Source organism: Schistocerca cancellata, chromosome 6, assembly GCF_023864275.1.
Source record: "Schistocerca cancellata isolate TAMUIC-IGC-003103 chromosome 6, iqSchCanc2.1, whole genome shotgun sequence".
In the NCBI taxonomy this organism is placed as follows: Eukaryota; Metazoa; Arthropoda; class Insecta; order Orthoptera; family Acrididae; genus Schistocerca; species Schistocerca cancellata.
Window position 1 is genome coordinate 364,775,700 of NC_064631.1, and position 23,896 is coordinate 364,799,595.

The 23,896-nt window shown below is 41.9% G+C and overlaps 1 long non-coding RNA gene across 2 annotated transcripts in view; it reads left to right on the top strand.

The window, feature by feature from the left end:
- The window catches only part of LOC126191211 (uncharacterized), a 292,218-nt gene that overhangs the window by 214,566 nt on the left and 53,756 nt on the right, over window positions 1-23,896 (top strand). For both annotated transcript variants that reach the window (XR_007538329.1, XR_007538330.1), the window contains exon 2: window positions 16,345-16,491. This is a non-coding gene — a long non-coding RNA (uncharacterized LOC126191211). The remainder of the gene's footprint in view (window positions 1-16,344; window positions 16,492-23,896) is intronic.

Below are 23,896 nucleotides of genomic sequence, written 5' to 3' on the forward strand. Positions count from 1 at the left end.
CCTATTAAGTTTCACTGTAGTGATTCATGAGCTTTTCCTGAACGAGTGGTATTTCTTGTTGACATTTCATTCGACTCTTCTTTTCTTACTTTCAAACTTCATTCCCCTATCTGTGATGCCTTGCAAAGAATAAATGATGGAAAGAGCCTTCGCTTACCGTAGACTAGCCATATTTTACGGCCGAAGGCCGAAAACTTTCCATGATCAATAAATCAAAACTGTAACACTGAAGAGCCAAAAGAACTGGTACACACGCCTAATATCGTGTAGGACCTCTGCGAGCACGCAGAAGTGCCGCAGCACGACGAGACATGGACTCGACTAATGTCTGAAGTAGTGCTGGAGGGAATTGACACCGTGAATTACCCATAAATCCATAAGACTATGACGAAGTGGAGATCTCTTCTGAACAGCACGTTGCAAGGCATTTCAGATATGTTCAATAATGTTCATGTTTGAGGAATTTGGTGCCAGTGAAAGTGTTTAAACTCAGAAGAGTGTTCCTGGAGCCAGTCTGTAGCAATTCTGGACGTGTGAGGTTTCACATTGTCCTGCTGGAGTTTCCCAAGTCCATAGGAATGTACACTAGACATGAATGGATGCAGGTGATCAGACAGGATGTTTACGTACGTGTCACCTGTCAGAGTCGTATCTAAACGTACATGAGGTCTCATATCACTCCAACTGTACATGCCCCACACCATTACAGAGCCTCCACCAGCTTGAATAATCCTCTGCTGACATGCAGGTCCATGGATTCATGAGCTTGTCTCCATACCAGTACACGTCCATCAGCTCTATGCAATTTGAAACGAAACTCGTCCGACAAGGCAATATGTTTACAGTCATCAACAGTCCAATGTAGGTGTTGACGGGCCCAGCCGAGGCGTAAAGCTTTGTGTCGTGCAGTCTTCAAGGGTACAAGAGTGTGCCTTCACTCCAAAAGCCCATATCGATGATGTTTCGTTGAATGGTTCTCACGTTAACACTTTTTGATAGCCCAGCACTGACAATTTGCGGAAGGGTTGCACTTCGACCGCAGCGATGGCAGAAATTTGATGTTTTACCGGATTCCTGATACTCACGGTACACTCGTGAAATGGTTGGACGGGAAAGTCCCCACTTAATCGCTACCTCGAAGATGCTGTGTCCCACCGCTCGTGCGCCGACAATAACACCCCGTTCAAACTCATTTAAATCTTGATAACCTGCCATTGTAGCAGCAGTAACTGCTGCTCCAGACCGCAGCGCCGTATTCTGCCTGTTTACGTATCTCTGTATTTGAATACGCATGCCTATAACAGTTTCTTTAGCGCTTCAGTGTATAAATCTGTTTTTTGCATCCTTTGTCAACAAGTATTATTTGCAGTATGTAATTCTGTCTCAGTGTAAAAAAAGGCTCACACTGACTAGTGAGACTGTCGATGAACGAGAGAATTTACTATTTGGTTCCTCGTGATATGCTATTGTTACAGTAACGAAGTATTGTAGCGGCCCAGTAAAGTTTCCCACTCATCAAATCGTAATAGAAATGTACGCTAGTGTATGAATTTTAACATGGAAGAGCCAACGTAAGAATCATTCACAACATGAATCTTAACTTTCTAAACCACTTCGGCGGATCCCGACAAGGCCGATGTAACAAAGATAGGTCTGATTTTTCTCCTGTCTCTCTCCTGCTCCCACTGACGTGATTCTCTTGCTCTAGCAACATCAGAAATGACGATAACAATATATTCAACTGTAACATACTTTTCTTAACGTTAGATTTATTCTACGAAGTCAAAGGGAAGGCTCTGTAGGTGCATCGTTGTAAATGAGTAAATCTCAAACACCCGAGTCTTTAAAGAATCGAACTCTCATGTGTAAAACGGCTTCAAACGTCTGGATACTTTACTAATCAATTACGTATTAAGTACTTGACGTGAAGGATGTAAGAGAAAAAAAGTTTAGAAAAACTTGAAAGTATTTTTGAAGCTTGTTGGAAAAGCGCTCTCATTATCAAACACTGGGTGACTACAGTCTGGGTAGTTTGCGCTCTTTGTTAATGGAAATCTAGTTTTTCATGCTCTCATTGTTTATGACGACATATCTACAGAACTATGACTCGTAGAATGATATAAATTAGCATTAAGTAGTATATGAGGATACTATGTGTAAAATGTGTTGCGAATAAATCAGTAATGAAGAGGTAATGAATTAACTTTTTTCTTTTTTGTGTCGGGGGGGGGGGGGGGGGGGGAGGTGATTTGAAATTATGTTTAAGTTTGATGGCAGTCACCAGGTGCTCTCATTCTCAAATAATGGATTATTATAGCCTGTATAATTTGTGTGCCGTGAGGTGTGTCCAACTCCGTAAGTGTCAGGCTGACAAAAAGTCAGAAATTCAATTTCTCGTCTCATCTACGATTTTTTTGAGTGATTTATTGCTTCTTTTATATCTGGCAATGATTTAACACTTGTAAGTGGCTGGGTAAGTCAATTCAGAGGTCGCAGAGCATCATTATACTGTCTCCAGTAAAGTAATCACTCGTAATGCACTGCTATATTCAAGCTAACTTCTCGTTGTAGATAGCTTACTTTTTATTTTACTGGTGCCAAAATGGTGGCTATTGTTTTTCTAATTCCTAAAAGAACGTTTGTAGGAGCTTTCTTTTGAACAATGTTGATCCAAATACTCTGCACCAATGGATAAAAATAATATTCCTTTTCACTGTGAAGACACCCATGTCGCATACTGACATCCAAACGTGCTGTAGCCATTAGCACAACGACAATCTGCCCTCGTTGAAAATCAAATAGCTCCACTTCGGCCACACATAGCGCGATATTTGAGTGGCAGAATACGCAGTATACCACGCGGGTGCCGCAGGCTGCTTTTCTTCATTGCTTAGGAGGTAAAGGCCCCAGAGAGGCAGCTCTGACGTTGATGCTGATAATGGAAACAAGACTGAAGAAGAATCGAGACACTTATATTGGATTTGCCGACAATGTAAAACGGTGCAAGATGTTCGAAATTCTGAGAAAAATACGGGTAAGGTTGTGACGTTACAAGCAGCTGGTTTGCCTGTCACAGAACATACTGACAGGTCGTCTGTGAGATAGTGTGAAAGTTTGTTCGGAAGGACGGACTGTGATAGGCGAGCTGAACGGAAGTAAAGGCGCCCAGTAAGACACGAGGCCCAGAGGTCATCGGGGTTTTTCCAGGCAGAAAGACGGGCGTGTTCTGACGAGCAGGACGAGCTAATATGGAGGGACCTGCGACTTGAAATATCGTCACTAATATGATTTTAATGGAAATACATAAAACTCGTTACAAGCATGCTAGCAAAAAAATAAATAAATAAATAAATAAAAACAATGACAGCTTTGCAACCGCAGCAGTAGGACAAGCTCATTGAACATAAATCCATGTCTGAAGCTTTAATAGATAAATAGTTGTTAACATTATTACCATTACTGTTTATAGTCAATTGTAACAACTGAATCCATCACGAAGGTCACACCCGTGATATACCAGATCAAATGCCTGCAATATAACGAACAGATTATTTCTCTAACTAAACAAATGTAAAACAATGTTATAAACAATTTACTTTATTTACGTAAGTGGTACCATAACTATGAAATCTTCAACGGAGACACAAATTATGTTATCAGCATGAGTTTCGTTATTTAATATTCCAATAACTTTCGATATGTATTGAATTGTAGCTGCGGTTTATAAAATATGTGAAGTTAGTGTTTTCACTAGAGTGCCGAATATGGCGATTTATGTGTCTGAGATTTGCTTATAATTATTGAAATAGTGTATAACTGAGTTTGTTACAAGGTCGCAATAATTACTGCAAAGATTTTCAGATTTTTTATTATAAATATTTATATGGAATTATTGTGGAAGTTGGGGATAGTGGTCAGGATGAAAGTATCTGCACCAAACCAGTAAATAAGCGTTCTGGGCGTAGTTAGTGGTGCCCGCATCTCGTGGTCGTGCGGTAGCGTTCTCGCTTCCCACGCCCGGGTTCCCGGGTTCGATTCCCGGCAGGGTCAGGGATTTTCCCTGCCTCGTGATGGCTGGGTGTTGTGTGCTGTCCTTAGGTTAGTTAGGTTTAAGTAGTTCTAAGTTCTAGGGGACTGATGACCATAGATGTTAAGTCCCATAGTGCTCAGAGCCATTTGAACCATAGTTCGTGGTTCTTTAACTGTTCTCTTGCGACTGGAGTCTTGCGTTGGTGAGGCATTTCATCTGGACCCGGTAATGCTATGGGCGGTGTGTACACTGCCACTGTAACTTTCATGTACCGGAACTTGTACGTTGTGTTTTAGTGCCTGCTGCTGGCTATAAACGTTACATCTGCACAAAGTAATACCAAAATTCGCAGTGGTGGTAGATTCTGAACGGTTATTCAACGGGTTATTTGTATGTGGCCACCATTTGCACACGTTGTGCTCCTGTTAAAAAATTAAAAGGGATTTATATCAAATTTAAAATCAATCTATTTCGAGCAATGTTATACCACATCTTTTTTAAATTATGTTGATGGGCTAAAGAGCGACATGGTGCGGCTATGTTAGCGAACCATGCTCAAAGTTAATGAGCGTACATTGCCAACACCATCGGGAGCGGCTGAAAATGTCTTAAGCTTTAGGGAAAGACAGGTAATATACAATATGTACAAGAACCAAGAAGGAACAATAAGAGCGGAAGACCAAGAACAAAGAGCAAGGAATAAAAAGGGTTTGCGATAGGGATGTAGTCATTCACCCCTACTGTTCAATCTATACATCGAAGAAGCAATGACGGAAATAAGGTTCAGGAGTGGGATTAAAATTCCGGGTGAAAGGATATCAGTGATAAGATTCGCTGATGACGATGCTATCCTCAGCGAAAGTGAAGAATAATTACAGGATGTGTTGAATGTAATGACGTTTTAATGAGTCTAGAAAATGGACTGAGAGTAAACCGATTGAAGAAAGACGAAGGTAATGAGAAGTAGCAGAAATGAGAATGGAGAGAGACTTAACATTTGAACTGGGGATCACAAAGTACACGGTTATGGAATTCTGCTACCTAGGCAGCAAAATAACCCATGACAGACAGGGCAAGGAGTACATATAAAGCAGACTAGCACTGGCAAAACGCGAATTCCTAGCCAAGAGAAGTCTGCTAGTATCAAATAAACACCGGTGTTCAAAATTAAAGCAACAAACCGCTATGTCCCTGTCCTGTGTCTATTCACGATATAATCACACAAACTGTAAACAGATGTCCGAACGATCGTGTTCTCCACGGCATTTGGAATTTCGGTCAGCGGAAAACCACGCCAACGATGACGTCAGGGCACCTATCAAACGGAGTAGTCTTTGTCAGGTAGTCCCATACCCACAATCACTGCTTAGACAGTCACAGACGGTGCAGCATTGCACAGAGAAGACGCCTACGAAACTCGCTGCGGTGGAGGGCCATGGGAAGAATGGAAGCAGGGCAGTCGCAAACTCACGTGGCCCGATGGCTTAACGTGAATCGTTCTGTTGTTTCTCGGATGTGGCGACAGTTTATAGAGACCGAAACTGTATCCCGAAGACCAGGGAGGGGCCGACCAAGTGTGATATCAGAAAGAGAGGACCGTTATTTGGCTGTAAGGGCGCGACGATATCGCCATAGTACTGCGCAGCAGCTGGCATTGGGCCTCGCAGCATTGAGGCAAACGGTGTAGAGAAGGCTTCGACAGAGTGGCGTTTATTGTCGGAGACCTGCTGCATGGGTGCCTCTGACGCGGTTTCACAGAAGGGAACGTCTAGAGTGGAGTCCTCAACATGCCACCTGGACAGTCGAGGAGTGGGCCAATGTTCTTTTCACAGGAGACTCCCGATTTGATGTGGAGAGTGTTTCTCGACGGATTAACATCTGAAGGGAAGGTGGTACACGACTTCAAGACCAGAACATTGTGGAAAGAGACTGATATCGAGGAGGATCACTAATGGCGTGGGCAGGAATTCTGTTGACCACTCGAACATCTGTTCATGAAATTTTATGGATGTATCGGAAAGGCCTAACTGTTGTGAGGTATCGTGACAAGGTCTTGGGACGTGATGTACAGTTGTGAGGTTCTGTGCGCCCAGACTTCATACTGATGGACGGTAGTGCTCACCCTCATACAGAACGAATGGTTGATGTTTTCTTGGAAATTGAAATATATTTTCGTCGACTGTTATGTACGAGGCGTGTTTTCTAAATAAGTATGGTTTTAAAATTATAAAAAGAAGTGCTAAGATATCTCAATAATTTTATTTTTACATGAAATCCTGCACCCTAATCTACTTTTCTACCTAATTTCCCTCAATATTGAGACACTTGTCATAACGTTGTACCAGTTTTTGAATACCCTCCTCATAGAAGTCTGCCACCTGACTTGTTAACAACTGCATCACCACTGTTTTGACTTCGTCATCGTCTTGAAGTGTAGTCATTGGGCGCAAGATCGGGGCTGTACGGAGGATGATCTAGAGTTTCCCATCGAAAAGATGTGATGAGATCTTTGGTCTGATTCGCGACATGCGTATGGGCATTGTCTTGGAGTAAATCGATGCCCTTTCTCAACTTGTCACGTATTTTGTTCTGAATTGAACGGCGCAGATTGTGCAATGTCTTACAGTAAGCTGCTGCATTGTTTGTGTCATTACAAGGCAGAAATTCCACAAGCAATACTCCTTTTCTGTCCCAAAAAACCGTGCGCATGATTTTCCGGGCAGAAATTGTTTGCTTAAACTTCATTTTTCTGGGTGAATCTGAATGCCGCCATTCCGTGGACTGTTGCTTTGATTCTGGTGTGACGTAGGCCACCCATGTTTCATCGCCCGTAACAATTTGGCTTAAGAAATCATCACCGTCATTGTGGTACTGCTCAAGGAATGTCAATGCACTGTCTGAACGATTGGTTTTGTTCACATCCATCAATATTTTCGGTACCCAACGTGCGCATAATTTTCGGTAATTCAAGTGCTCTGTCACAATGCCATACAAAACACTACGAGAAACATTAGGAAAGTGATCCCACAAAGAGGAAATCGTAAAGCGTCTGTTTTCTCTCACCTTATTGTCCACTTCCTGCACCAAACTTTCATTAACGACCGAAGGACACCCACTGCGTTGTTCATCATGCACATTTGTGCGGCCATCTTTAAATGCTCTCACCCACTTTCTTACTATTCCATCACTCATAATGCTTTCTCCGTAAACTGCACAGATCTCACGATGAATATCGATCGCTTTTAGGCCTTTAGCACTAAGAAATCTTATAACAGCCCGTACTTCACAGTCGGCGGGACTCACGATTATCGGAGGCATCTTAAACGCTCAGTACACAACGTAAACGAGGAAGAATCAGACTGTAATGGCGTCCGTGCGTAGACAACAGATTTAGGTGCCCAGTGCACATGCGCAGAACGCCGACCGCAGCGTTGCGGCAGCGGTGTGGCAAAACAGTACTTACTTAAAAAACACGCCTCGTACATTGCAGTTGTTTACATTGTGTATTCTATACGTTGTTTCGACTTTGATATCACCTGTTTATACCGTTTAGTGGCAAAATAAACGGAACCTTGCAAAATTTAATTTTGGACACCGGTGCATGTCTTAATTTGAGGAAAAAATTTCTGAGATTGTACGTTTGGAGCACAGCATTGGATGGTAGTGAGAAATGGACCGTGGGAAAACCGGAACATAAGAGAATCGAAACCTTTGATATGTGGCGCTACAGAAGAGTGTTGAAAATTGGGTGCACTGATAAGGTAAGAAATGAGGAGATTCTCTGCAGAATCGGCGAGGAAAGGAACATGTAGAAAATACTAAGAAGAAGAAGGGACAGAACGGTAAGACACCCGTTAAGACATCAGGGAATAAATGGCTTGGTTCAAATGGCTCTGAGCACTATGGGTCTTAACATCTGAGGTCATCAGTCCCTTAGAACTTAGAGCTACTTAAACCTAACTAACCTAAGGACATCACACACATCCATGCCCGAGGCAGGATTCGAACCTGCGACCGTAGCGGTCGCGCGGTTCCTGACTGAAGCGCCTAGAACCGCTCGGCCACTTCAGCCGGCCATCAGGGAATAAATTCCACGCTACTACAAGGAGCTGTAGAGGGTAAACACTGTAGACGAAGACAGAGACTGGAATACATTGAGGACGTAGGCTGCAATTGCTACTCTGAGATGAAAAGGTAGGCTTGGGAGAGGAATTTGTGGCCAGCCGCATCAAACCGGTCAGAAGACTGACGACTCAAAATAAAAAAAAGGAGGGAGAGAGTGAAATAAGAAAAGAACAGCGAAAATTACGAAATGTCAGGCAGGTGTATGGTACAAATTCGCATCAGCAGAAATAAAAAGTGTACAACAAAGAAGCCGCATGCATAATATAGTTACCTGAAAACTGAAAATGCTGTCGTGGCTTGTTGATGACACGCATTTAACAAAAATGTTACAAGAATACTGAACTATTTAATCCTTGGCGGAGCATTTGCTGCGTTAATCATTTGTGGCAATGTAAAACAATGTGTCGCACCGAGACAGAGTTTTAACTTTTCACGAATGATTCAGGCTTTACAAATGAGACACAGAGACCAGAATGCATGGAAGTAAGACAAAGGTGTCCGAATGATGTACGGGCTGCTCGCGCGCGCTCGTTTGCCAGAGGTGCGGGCGGGCTGCTCGCCGACGGCTAATTTAGCCGCTGGCCAGCAACGCGGCCGGCCCTCGCCACGGAGGGGCAAGTCCGCGTTGTGACACGGCTTCCGTCTCGACTCCGACTGCCTCGTGTCTCTCCTCTGGCCAAACTGCACACAGCTACAAAGTTGCCATCTCAGTAAACACCCACATCAACACTTTTACAGGTTTCGTTATGTAGAAAGAACCCACGGACTTCAGTTTCATGTCCAGTCACACACAAAGAGACGCACGTGGACAGGGTGAAAAGTCCTCGGCTATAGCGGAAGTGTGATTTTATGGTCGCAAATTCACCTATTTGAGTGAGTTCCCTGTAGGTTAATGCATTTGTGAGTAATGCCTGTTCCTCAAGTACAGTTTCGGATTTATGCAAAATATCCATTTGCAACAGCCATAACTTAATCATTGCACTAAAAATGTTTCCCAGCAATCCATTTCTTTCGATGTAGGAGCAGTACACAGAAGTCAGAGGTTCGAAATTTTGTCGCACAGGGCCATTTTTATACTGTTTAAGGAAACAGTGAGGAACATGAGCGTCAATTTGCATAAGCATTTACATCGGACAGAAAATAGTGTCGCCACATCCTGCTGTCTCTATGACTTAACGAAGTTACGAAAACTATTTCCACAGGACTTGAAACGTAAACGTGTGCAGTCAGTCGTTTTGCCGAATTTCAGCTATTGCGATAGTGAAAATTGTAGACGGCTGAAACCATTCAAAATACTCGTGTACGTGACGTCTGCAACATCCGCATGTCAGACCACGTAATTGTTTCAGACATCCAGTTACGAATGGTTGTAGACTGAAAGGTTATGTGGCTACCACACAGTACGTCAACTTCATCAATTCCTAAGCGTGCACGAGTCCCAGATCAACTACCAATCATGTCATGAAAATCGCAACACATTGTCTCACGTATCTAGCTAGTATCCATTAGTACCCGTCCAAGAAGTAAAAACACTATCAGTTCTTTCCCCGTAGCTATTGTCCAGCTCTCGAACAAGCTATCCTCCACATCTACGCACAATTCTATGCCCTGTTACACTTAAGAAAAAGCCAAAGCACTTCTTTTTTCTAAATTTGTAACTGTTCCCTCAAAAACTAACATGTATAACAATTTATCTCAGTCATTCGATCATACAGTGAAGCAAATACTCATTTACAACCCAGTTACATTGCTTTCGCTTCTGGTTTCTCAGGGACATGAAATCTTGTTTTTCCCCTCTCTTCTGTTCCCGTATTCAAAGTATCCATTAGTACCCGTCCAAGAAGTAAAAACACTACCAGTTCTTTCCCCGTAGCTATTGTCCAGCTCTCGAACAAGCTACCCTCCACATCTACGCATAATTCTATGCCCTGTTGCACTTAAGAAAAAGCCAAAACACTTCTGAGGTGTCCTGCGCTCTTGGTAAAAGTTCTACATTCCCCCCTCCCCTCCCCCCCGTCTTCCCGTGAAACTTCGTTTCTGTAATTTTATTATCATTTTAAAGTATGTTTGATAAGAAAAGAAAGTGAGCCGAGCGGGGTAGCCGCGTAGTCTAGGCTCCTTGCCACGGTTCGCGAGGCTCCCACCATCGGAGTTTCCAGTCCTCCCTCGGGCATGGGTGTGTGTGTTGTCCTTAGCGTAAGTTAGTTTAAGTTAGATTAAGTAATGTGTAAGCCTAGGGACCGATCTTGTCTACAAGAAAGTAGCAACATCAGAAGACTCGTACGTACTCCAGGAAGACCTGCAGAGGATTAATGCATGGTGCGACAGCTGGCAGCTTTCCCTAAACGTAGATAAATGTAATATAATGCGCATACATAGGGGCAGAAATCCATTCCAGTACGATTATACCATAGGTGGTAAATCATTGGAAGCGGTAACGACCGTAAAATACTTAGGAGTTACTATCCGGAGCGATCTGAAGTGGAATGATCACATAAAACAAATAGTGGGAAAAGCAGGCGCCAGGTTGAGATTCATAGGAAGAATTCTAAGAAAATGTGACTCATCGACGAAAGAAGTAGCTTACAAAACGCTTGTTCGTCCGATTCTTGAGTATTGCTCATCAGTATGGGACCCTTACCAGGTTGGATTAATAGAAGAGATAGACATGATCCAGCGAAAAGCAGCGCGATTCGTCATGGGGACATTTAGTCAGCGCGACAGCGTTACGGAGATGCTGAACAAGCTCCAGTGGCGGACACTTCAAGAAAGGCGTTACGCAATACGGAGAGGTTTATTATCGAAATTACGAGAGAGCACATTCCGGGAAGAGATGGGCAACATATTACTACCGCCCACATATATCTCGCGTAATGATCACAACGAAAAGATCCGAGAAATTAGAGCAAATACGGAGACTTACAAGCAGTCGTTCTTCCCACGCACAATTCGTGAATGGAACAGGGAAGGGGGGATCAGATAGTGGTACAATAAGTACCCTCCGCCACACACCGTAAGGTGGCTCGCGGAGTATAGATGTAGATGTAGATGTAGACTTAGCAGTTTGGTCCCATAGGAACTTACCACAAATTTGCAAAATTTTCCAAAGACAGTGAAGCCCACTGACCAGTAAGTAAACTAAAGCCGTGTGTCATGATTGGCTGGAAGACGCCAAAGGGCTGGTTCAGTCGCTTAATTGGAAAGGATTTCCATTTCCTTCGCGGAGCTGTGTGCGTAAGTGTATCTTTTAAGTTTAGGTTACTATAATGGGTGTGTGTGTAGCCTAGTGTCATGTTCGTCTTGGAGATGGTGATAGGAGGGAATGGATGAAACCCGGTGCCAGCACATTGCCTCCTCCTCTCGAAGAGTACCAAGGGGGCCACCAAGCTTCAGGTCCTCAACCGACGGGTGGATCAATAGTGTCGCATACCCTCACTTCGTGAGACACTGCGGAGAGGCTTAGAACTTAATTCAGGACATTCTCGCAAAGACTAGTGACTAGGGACCCGTAGTCCACCAACATTCCTGTCCCCTCTGCCGTAAAGTCAAACAGAAAATTATCGACATACTAACAGCGCGCAGCGTACCGAAACGGTCACGTCCTACGGAGTTTAACTTCGGTGATCCAATACGAACTTTTGTATCCACCTCGGTACGGCCGTTGACACTGTCCAGTAAGATATAACATAATAACTACATGGGTTAAAAGTTTAAAGGGTTATTAGCAAAGAAAAATGAGACTTTCAATGCCTTCGCGTATGTCAGACCTCTAAAATAACAACAAAAGAGGTAATGCGTAAGTAACCCCGACATCCAATGGTGTTAACAATAGATCCATAAGCAATGTAGCCGATGATCAATGAGAGAGCGTACGTTGCTTTATAGAAGGGTTAACTTATATAAACCGAATATAGCTGTCGATAGGCATAACGACTGACAGCTCCCGTAAGATGATCAGTCAGCCACAGAACGCTTATACTTCATTCTTTTTTATTTACACAACACGTCATACGAGCAGAAATATGAGGGCAGCAAAGGTACTGGATGGCGCGTGTGATATAAATTCACAATCGATTATCGATTATTGAGGTGAAGCCGATCGTCACATCTAGCAACAGACTCTTTGACCCTACCCTAAACTGACATTACGTAATTTCTATGTTTTAAAGTAAGATATGTTTATAGGAATAGCACACCATTGCTAATTCCATAGATACCTTACAATATTTCTTACGTTGTATCTTAGGATTCAAGTAAGAAGATATCCACATTCCGCATGTTAAAACCAGATGAATTTATAACTGTAATTTTACTACCATGAACTGATTAAACCTTGGCTATCTTGAGTATCGAGATTTTCGGGAAGCACAGGTTCAAGGGTTTACAAATGTACGTTCACCTTTTTATTAGTCAGTTTTACTGGCCATTAAATTTAATAATCTACTCACTGATTAAATATCTTTGGAAAAATTGTCACCATACAGTTTTACAATATTAATAAATATAAACAAATTTTTCGTGTGCCGTAAGTTAAGAAACAATCAATTAAAATACCTTCCATGGCATTTAAATCCTAGTGATAACAAAGTTAGTTAACTATAATTATAATATTAATTTAATCTTCGGGAAGAATCTAGAACGGAATCTTATGGTAAAAAACAGACCTTAGGGCTCCAACGCCGTATAAGCAACAAAGCAAGGTCTAAACTTACGATAGCATAATCAGCAAGGCGGAACAAACTCCGGTATACAAACATTTAGCACTGCATGAATATTACATTGCCATTAATGAACAGGATAATAAGATCACCAATTCAGCTCCCACAGAGGATATTTTAAAGTACAGGAAGAACAAGGTAAATACTGGCGCCAATAAAGGTATAAAAACTAATGGTCAAGTTATTAGCTCATTCCTTCATACATTAGCGGACTCTAGGGGTGCTTGGACTGTAATGGCTGATACCAAAATATCTGAAAAGGATCCGGTAAGTAATTTCTATCCCGGAAAAGCTGGACGATATGGCGCGGCTTTCTCCCAAGTTCCTCGACTGAACACAGGACCACGGAAACCCTGTCGCAGGCACAGCTCGTCCACGTCGTAGTCAAATTCCGTTTGGCCGGCCACGAAAGACCAAACAGGGAAGAAAACGCATAGAGAAAGTTGGTCACGCGATATGCAACCGCCAGTCTGGCTTAGGGCTAATGTAATCGTGAGTCAGCTACCTGGCATACAAACCTCAGACCAGTACATTGAAATAAAAAGGTTAAAGAAAGCATACAAAGATCAGACGTAATAAACAACTAACCACTAGGCAATTTATCACAGGATTCAGCATTTTCAGCCACACTGACCCACTGACTTACAACCGACCAAAAATTCAAACCGAAACTTGACAGGAAATATATGCTTACACATGAACACCCAAGAACCGTATTATTATTAATAATAGTCTTCTTCCGCGCTGAGGCGAACGGAATAAAACATGAAATACAACCGCAGCTGGGACTACGTCTCTAGTATAGTACAAACTATCAGTCATTTAAAAATACGAAAATAAATTTAAAACGAAACTTTAAAAACACTTACATGACCAGATTTCATTATTATCCTGGCTTATTGGAGAACCACACGGATGCCAAGATTTGCGGACTTGGAGTAATTGAATGCATACAGCAAATAATCTGTTATATTAAATGTTACATACGATAATTGTCCACGAGGGAGAGAACATAGTCGAATATTTTAAGCCTCTGAGGAGGAGGAACAGATTAACAAATACATCACCTGCTTTCCAGTACACAAAATAGCCTGTAACAGACTAAATCAAGACTTTGAAAGAAAAACACTTTAAGAAACAAATTCGTACAATATAACATATAAATGGCAGCATATGGCAAGCAGAAATTTAGCGGCCCGCCACGTATTCCTCTCCTGTGCCAATCTCTTCATCTGAGAGTAGCACTTGCAACCTACGTCCTCAATTATTTGCTGGATGTATTCCAATCTCCGTCTTCCTCTACAGTTTTTGCCCTCTATAGCTCTCTCTCGTACCGTGGAAGTCATTCCTTGATATCTTAACAGATGTCCTATCATCCTGCCCTTTCTCCTTGTCAGTGTTTTCCACACGTTCATTTCTTCTCCGATTCTGCGAAGAAATTCCTCAGTCCTTACCTTATCAGTCCACCTGATTTTCAATATTCGTGTGTAGCACCACATCTCAAATGCTTCGATTCTCTTCCGTTCCGGTTTTACCACAATCCATGTTTTACATCTATACAATCCTGTGCTCCAAATTTAATAGCGTGATAAATCACCTCACGTCACTGCTCGGGAAAAGGCTACCGGACCAATCACTTCCTTTACCCGTCGCAACATATAGCTATCGGTCTATTCCAAATGTTGCGTTTATGTCAGAGACAAGTCCACTACTGTTGTAAGTACGGAGGCGAGAACATGTATGTTCTACTCGGTATATGTTCTATCCTGTGGCACACTTCTATGTGGCACCAGAATAAGATAAGAATATTAATAAATTAAAGTGAAACTAGTATACTATAAACGATGAATGTCGTTGATAGACTTTATATCGCAGACCCAGAGATACCGCTAGTGTTGGAGTAAGAGAGCGCTGGGCGCACAGTTGCAGGTAGCTGTCTGTGAGGCAAAGACGATGGAGTAGGCAGACTTTGGGGTGTGCTGTGTGAAGCCACCAAGAGTTAGATTAATTTAGGTATGCCAGTATTGTTGAACTTGGAAGCAGAGGTCTTCATGTAAGTAAGGTAAGTATGTTAATTATGATTTCTGTTTCTGCCAGCGCATTAGTATAGATCAGTTGGCTGATAATTTGTAATTGTTGACTAACCCCAGAATGTATGTAAACTGTTTTGATAAAAAGGTTATTTAGATATTTCATTTTTGTAATGTTTTTAAAATTTGTTAACAGAGCTAAGTGTAATTTGATGATTTGCATCTATGTTGGATTAGTGAAGCAAGATAATACTTGCTGTTTGTCAATCAACTGAGAGTATTGTAACTTCGATCGTCAGATGTTTTTGAAAATCTAGACTTAACTTGTAATATAATTTTGCTAAAAAAACTGAGTGTTAGTAATTCACCATAATCAGTACCGCCTCCATGTCCAGGTCGTATATTTTTTGAAGAAGTTGGATTTTCTTAAATGTTCTCGTTTATGAGCCAAATGAATGTCAAGTGCATAAGTATTACGGCCAGCATTGCACACTGCTGAGCCTGTAGCTAGCATATTTATATTTTTTTATGAGAGACCAGAATATATCGCGTTACTCCGTTGCTGCTTTAGAGGTAAGACAATTTAATTTATTTGTTACGTGCACAGGGACCAAAGTTATCAGTTTTGAACAGGGCCAGATGAGTCAGTGCCCAAGGGCTGAATGTATTTTGCAGTGACTGTATTTCTTTATTGGTATTGCGAGTTGCATTGCTCAATCAATTCGTGTAAAGTTTTGCTAACAGTAACACAAAATAAGCGCATCACTTGCAGTTAAGACACACTACACGATAATTCGAGTTCAGTACTCATTCCACAGATCAGACATTCATTCAACGTAATTGTAAAGTTTTCTCATTATTTATTAAAAGACCGTTACATATGCAACGTTACATTACTTGAAACAGAAGCAGTCACGATATAAATATGTGGCTTCGGCTCCACATATGGCAGCCTTCTTGAAATCAACAGCAGTCCTTCAGTGACGTGCCAACTGCACAAGCTGCCCTGCTGGACTCAGGGCAAACAAGCACCTCCCCTTCCTCTCTCTCCCGTCTCAACCACGGGGCGATCCGCTTCCGCTCCGTGCCGATTGCCAGTACTCGTCTTCATCGCGAAGGGATCTAACTTCCTCCTAATCGGCGACAGAGCGCGCCAACACCCGTCTACCACGCCCTCGTGGACAAATTATGCACTTAGGTAAAGAATCTACAACCAGAAAGCCACAATGGCTCGATCTTCCTCACCAAAATTCTTCCCACTCCGCCCCCTTGCTGGGTCGTTGTATCAGAGCGTGGTTGTGCTCTGGTGAAGTGGGGGGGGGGGGGGTGGGAGGGGGCAGGTTTCGTTTTCGTTTCTCTGTTAGAAACCTTCATTCGCCGTTTACCTTTTTGCATTGCATAGATTTTCTTTTTTGACAAACTGCTAATTATTTTTTGGCAGGTACACTGTCCTGTCAGTAGGGAGGCGAGAATCTGTTCTGATACTGGTACTGAACTCAAAGTGCGCCAGCAGCTGTGTGAGGGAACTGCTGCTGACTTGGCGTCTCTTGATCAGCTGTAATGCATCGCGACGGACATCAGCGGTCAGGTAGGACCAGCTATTGATTTATAATCTTCTGCTATTGTAGAATTGTTCCGGAGTGTAGGATTCCTCCTGGATAGTCCACCCACCCGTAAGCAAATCACTCGTGTGCAGGCTCATTTCGCGCGCTGGGGTAACCGCCTTATCGATTTCAGACAACGCAAGTTAAATGTTGATCAGAGGACTTGTTAAAATTAATGGTCAATTAAACTGTGTCATAAAAAGGTGAATGAAGATTTGTAATCCCCTGTTTCAGTCCTTCCCGAAAATACCGGTGGTCACCGTTCACTGATGATTTATAACAACTAAAAGTCACAATAAGAGAATTGGTTTGATGGTAGAACTACGTGAAATATTTGGATAATCCAAAAATTGTGTCACATGTTAACAGAAGAAACTGTGATTCAGTACTGCAATTCAATTAAACAAAAAAAAAAGTTTCAAATGTGTGTGAAATCTTATGGGACTTAATTACTAAGGTCATCAGTCCCTAAGCTTACACACTACTTAACCGAAATTATCCTAAAGACAAACACACACACACACCCATGACCGAGGGAGGACTCGAACCTCCGCCGGGATCAGCCGCACAGTCCATGACTGCAGCGCCATAGACCGCTCCGCTAATCCAGCGTGGTCTTCAATTAATCAACTGTTATCAAAAGTAACGCTCGTTCAACTAATGCTAGAGGACAAAAGACCGTGTTTCATGCATACAGTTGTAACCCAGATGCACCAGGTGAATTAATATTAATAAAATATTATTCATAATATTAAATTCTCAGTAAATTCATAATTAATACAGACTCGCAAAATCTAAAACCAGTTTAGAAATCACCACAAAAACTCATTTAACACGAGACATTTTACTCAGTATTTCACAGTCGTTTTAAATTTCATAAAAATTATTTGTTTTGTTTTGCTAAGATGGCATAACAAGTTGTGGAAGGAATAGTTGATTTAAGTGTAGCTGTTACAATAACACTACTAATTTAACATAAAAAGACAAAATTCTTTTGTTAAAACTCAAATAAATTAAAATAGTGGAAACCTAAGGTAATTTAATTCTACTTTAAAGTACATATTTACATTTTGTTTCTGTGACCTTAAATCGTTTAAACTGACGAGGAGAATTGTATTTATACATAGATTTTTTAGAGTTACCAGAAGGCAGTTGACTGTGAGTTGATGTTGAGATTTCGCTGAGACCGACAATACCTGTAATTTTGTTTACGCCTACCAAAAGTAAGTTGACAACATTAGGAAAACGTGGCCGATGGCTGCTGTTGTTGTGAATTCGGATTATGAACTGTGTTTACGCAATAAGCATTGTAGTATGTATACATAGTTATGACTTATAACAGTTACCTAGCACAACCGAACTCTGGGACCAAACTCCTTGAATGGACTGTAGCTAGTTTGGTTCATCATGTTACTAATTAATTCCAAACATTCACAGTCGTCAATATGACTTCGATTACCGCCACAGATCCCATGGGAACCCAACTCCACAGGATAATTCTGCCCTCACCGGCCTACATCCTCGACGCGGTGTCGTGTTTCGTGCTACCTTTCGCAAGGGTGAAGGCGTGTAACGGACCAACCATCGACGTGGTGTAACAATAAATGCGATTCATTCCATAGGCGACACGTTTCTATTGATCCATGGTGGAAGCTCAGTGATGCTGTGGCCATAGCAATCATAACTGATGATGTCTTGGGTCAACACAGGGGCACGTAGTGGTCGTATGATGTGGAGCTCCACGTTCAACAGGGGCCTCTGAACGGTCTGCTGCGAAACACTTCTGACTGCACCTGTCGTCAGATCTGCCACAGATCGCTGCCTGTCCTGGACTACATAGCGGCTTCTACGTTTTTTGACGACACGTGGTCGTCCAGTACTGGGAATAGTAGAGCAGTTAAAAATAATAATTTCGGACTTGATAGCAAATTTGTGTGCTTCCTTAAGAATAAAAATCAGTTCACTAAAATTTCCGAAGGCTTACTGCAGGTAAACTGCATTTACCCACCACCCAAAATTTGTAAAAATGAACTTACAGGATATGATTCGCAAGTTGAGTTACGCGGCCTCTGTGTGGTAGGTATTAGGTCGTGGTTTCATCAACGCTGCTTTACACGGCCTAGTGAGTAGTCTATCTACTACTGCAGGGTGAAGGGACGTCTCAAGGAAGCCGTACTGCGGTAGGTGGACAATGAATGAAAGAGACGGCAAACCCCGACCCGCCGCAACTCGTCGATATCAGCACGTGATTAATAATTATTTAACTTAATTCGCGACACATGAGCGGCTCGCATAAAATCACTTGTTGGGCCTTACAGACGCTGTTACCACAAACCAAACAAATCAGAAGGCGACGTACTAAGGAAGATGCGAGATGTGTCATTTAGAGTCTTCAGAGGGCTTATGTATTCTGCATAAGAGATAATGGTACACTGGAACTGGAACTTACCTAATGGTTCGTAAACAGATTTCTTCCCTTATTATGTGTTGCTGATACACTAGTATCCATTGTTTCCTCATTTTATAGTTAAACATTGCCTTACGAAAGAAGACCGTACATATGGAAGAGACCTGGAATGAAGATATGGCCCGGACAGCGGTGGGACACCAACCTGACTGTCACCCAACATACGGCCTGACAACCAAGAATGATGGTCTGTGGTGCCCTTTCATTTTATAGCAGTGCATCTTTGGTTGTCATCCGCGGCATCGTTACACCACAGCGGTACGTGGAAGATATTCGACGCTCCGCTTTGTTGCCCTTCTTGGTAAGCCGTCCTGGGCTTACATTTCAGCGAGATAATGTCCGTACGCACATGCCGAGTAGTGCTTGCAAAACCCTACCTTGGCCAGCAAGGTCGCCGGATCTCTCCTCAATTGAGAACATTTGGAGCGTTGTCGCAGGGCCCTCCAACCAGCTCGGGATTTTGTTGATATAACGCACCAAATGGACAGAAGATGGACAACCAACAATTCTATCAGTCAAAGCCATGCAGAATAACTGCTGGCATAATGGCCAGATGTGTGTCAAAGCGTTGCTGACTTGCTCAATTTGTGATCTTTTTCTCTTGAATAAATCGATCAATATTTTTTAAATTACAGTCGTTTGTTTGTCTGGATATGTTCATCCCGTCTACGGATTTCCGCTCCATTCGGATAATTCCTTCGTGGTGCTTAGGTTTTTTTCTTAGAGTGTATTTCTCATATATGTAACATATTTCACAGATATTTGTGCACATATTTCATTTGTAAGCCGCCCTGCAGTTTCGTTTTCACGCAGCTCAATGTTTTTGGTGTCACATCTCCAGAACTATGTGTCGTCCAGTGATTCAAATTTGTGGGTACATTGAGCGGCATATGTAGATACTGACTACAAAATGTCTTAAGAATAGAGTAGCAGTAAAGAAGTAATTAATCTACACGTCGTGCATGGGGCACCAATTTTTCACGTATGTTAGTGTTAATCACGTCGTATCTCCTGAGATATGTCTCGTACAATGATTTAATTTCGTAGGTGCATTCTGGAGTACATTTGCATACTATCTGCGAAGTGTGTTGCTAATAGAGTTAGAAGCAAAAAGTAATAAATTTAAACACCGTGCTTGATGCGGCAGTTCTACTGCATTTACAGCGAATACGTAGTGTTCCGACGTAGCGGCAAGCGCTGGCACGACATGAAGAACCCAATAGCGGGAAGGCGGTGAGACGACGTCAGCCAATAGTTCGCTGACTAGAACCGCACCACGACAGGAGCGGCGTCTAGCAGAAGAGAATATAAGCGCCGTCCCTGCCAGCGTCGACTGGACAGTAGAAGATGCGGACAGTAGAAGACGTGCACTAGTAGACCCGGACTTGTGATCCACATTCATTACTTGAAAACCGATGACGACGCTGTCTGGTCTCCTTCCCCAAAACAACCAAACCAACCAACCATTACTTTCAGCCGGCCGGAGTCACCGAGCGGTTCTAGGCGTTACGGTCTGGAACCGCGAGACCGCTGCGGTCGCAGGTTCGAATCCTGCCTCGGGCATGGATGTGTGTGATGTCCCTAGGTTAGTTAGGTTTAAGTAGTTCTAAGTCTAGGGGACTGATGACCTCAGAAGTTGAGTCCCATGGTGCTCAGAGCCATTTGAACCATTACTTGCATGGACATTGTAAATAGCGAAATACATTGATTATTTACATGTCGCCCATCGCTTGCGACACCATTGTAAACCAAAGTATTGTCAATCTACTTTCTTGTAATAAAAACCGTTAATGTGATTTGCTTGAATTCATGTATAGCTATCCGAGAAAGCAGCAGCCTTTAGGAACCCTATAAGAGAGGAGTGGGCAGGACCCCACAGGAAGTAAGTGTTGAACATTTTTCCTTTCAGCATTTTGTTTGTGGATGGGGGACGGGAGGTTAGGTCTCAGGGAGAAAAACTTTCACAAAGATTTGAAATTGTGTGTAAATGTCTGGGAATTTGAGCGTCGCAGGCTTCAGTTCTTTCTCTCCGCCACTCGCACTCCTTTAACAGGTAGGTAATTCCTACCTCACAGCGATTGTTTCCGGACAGTAAGTGATATGTGAACCAAGTCTGGTTGAACGGTTCACTGGTTTAGGAAGAGATGTGGAACATACATACACCAAAAGAAAAATATTCCTATCATAGCACAAAAAAGGCGACTGTGTCTTGGCCAGAGTTGGGGATGTAAAAGAAGGGAACTAGCTTTGTGACTTACCTTGCAGCTTCAAAGACATTTGAATCAATACATCTTTATATTTTAGCGCTTTTTTACTTTTTAGTATTAGCATCGGTGTCATGTAATATAATGCATCGTGTGAAGTAAAGTAACATGGTACATTATGTCATCCACCCAGGAATAAATCCATCCCCAGATTTTACACCCCCAGAAAACTTTTTTAGCTCTTACATGCATGCCCTTCATCCATATTATGTAGTGTTTACTATCGCTGGCGAATTGTCTAGATTTGGGCACAGAATCAGGGACTTTAGCCTATAAGTTACAAGATGCATGTGTGCCAACACCTCGCAGCTAAGAGATCTCACTGCGATCAGAAAACAGGGTTAACTTGCAAAAGAAAAAAAAAACTAGTATATCAAGAAGTTTTGATTTAAATGCCTATGAAGCTGCCAGATTAAGTCGAAAATCTAGTTCCCTTCTTTTACATCCCTAACTCTGCCCAGGACATATTCTCTTTTTTGTGCTATGAGAGGTGCATTTTTCATTCCGGTACTCAACTTTAAATCTAACATATTTTTGACATTTTGACATTACACCACCATAGCCCGGCAACTGATGTAGATTTCTGTTGACTCTAGCAATAACTGATCCAGCATGGTTTTTTTGTTGTCTTTCGAACCATGTTGCTTATACCGTGGCAACGGATAACGCACGCACAAAACAACAGGACGATGATTACTTACTTGTCTTTCTCTACCTTCATACAAAATTTTAACCGATTCGCACGCCTGAAACATAAAAGTGGCGCGCGTAAAAAAAAAAAAGGTCAGAAAAATGTGTTTTTTGCGCGTGAAATTCAAATGAAGCCAGATTTTGAAAGCAAATTTTCAGTTCTGTCGTCAGAATGCATTTTTATTTATCTGAATCTTTTTAAGCTGTTTCCGAGCATCCAGTTGACGTAAGAATTATTTTTACGTGCTACATTAAGCTCTACTTTAAACTATCGTATCTCGACAACGGATAAACATTATTGGATGAAAAAAATTCTTTTTGACTTTATCCAGTTATCTACTTTAGCGCAAAGTTTGAACCGATTTGTACAAGTTTAAAGTATAGAAGTGGCGCGCTTCAAAAACCTCGCAGAAAAACGTGTTTTTTGCACGTAAAATCCGAACGGTGTACATACAAATTGTGCCATTATCTGAGCATTAATTTTAGCCCATTTAATATATTTTGCAAAAGAATTAATCGATTCGAACGATTTTCCTGGGCACCAGCTCCGGTTCGTCGTTCAAACCTTGCTTAATATATTGTAATATAGCTACAGTAACACCGATGTTCCAATGGCTACACAAATAGCTGCTGGTCAGAGCTAAAGCAAAGACTCTCCACCTCATGGTTGCAGCTCAGACAGGAACCGACCACCAAGATCTCCTCCCCCCCAAACCCTGATTCTGTGGGCGGCCTTCTCAAACATATCTGTTACAGCGCTTCCGCGCTATGCTTGTACTGCAGAGCGCTTTAACGATACATACATACATACATACATACGTACGTACGTGCATTTCTATAACACGTATAGATTCATAATTATTCTTCGAAAGACATTCAACGATAATCTGAAGAATTGTGGTTTCTACTTCCAAAGGCTCTCATTGGTTGTCTATGTAACATGCCGTTGTTTGCTTCTACCTTGAACTGTTCCTTGAAATGAGCGTGATCTAGTTCTATTACCATGTGTGTTGATTTTTCTCCTTTCTGCATTAGCCGTACATTACCTGGGAAGTGCCGTCTTGAAGGTTGTCTATTCTACGTACAGGGCTATTACATTTGGCGGAGGAGGTTTCATTAATTTACTGTAGGTGTTGTATTTACTTAATGCTGCAAAACTTTGAAGTCATACCGATAAGTTGGAAATTTTTTTTTATGGCGTTGAGAAAGCATACTTTGCGCTTGAATTTGACACACATCTCACACTTACAAGAGTGCAACGATACTTCAAACCGAACTTTTCAATTCAATAAACTTTACCAACAGCCGTATACTTTAGGTTATTTTATTTCGAACGCAACCAGTTTCAGCAATTCATTTTGCCGTCTTCAGGCCCCTGCATAATAAAGGAGTATACATGCAGTAATATAAGGGTGTACAAATCAAGTTTACAAGTGACAGGTAATCATAATACCGCTTAAACTTAAAAATGATGGAAGCATTAGCATTACATCAAATCTATGTGTACATCCAGCACAATAGACTAATACTTCTCTGTATATCCAGCACAATAGACTAAAAGATATGTACACATTTGTTAGTCATAAAACTGTTTTACATCACAGATTTACTATTTACTTGGGAACATGTAAATTCATGAAAAAGATCGGCTCTAGACAGCGTACAATCAAGAGCTCCGTAGAAACAAAGCTCGCCTTTTTTTTTTTTTTTTAGATAATAAAATCCTATAAAATTCTTTTAGATGAGAAACCGCCTATTGTATATGAGTACTAATCTTCATTTAAAGTAAAATCTCGCACAGTAAGGTATGACTTACAATAGTATGCATATTTACAGCCTAGGCAATATCACTGATGATAAAACGAGTAGTTGTCACAGCATCAGAATTAACTCAACGCAAAACCCAACGGCAGTCGACGTATTAAGAGATAATAGCATGCATAGCGAACACTAAGGATAGTGACAACT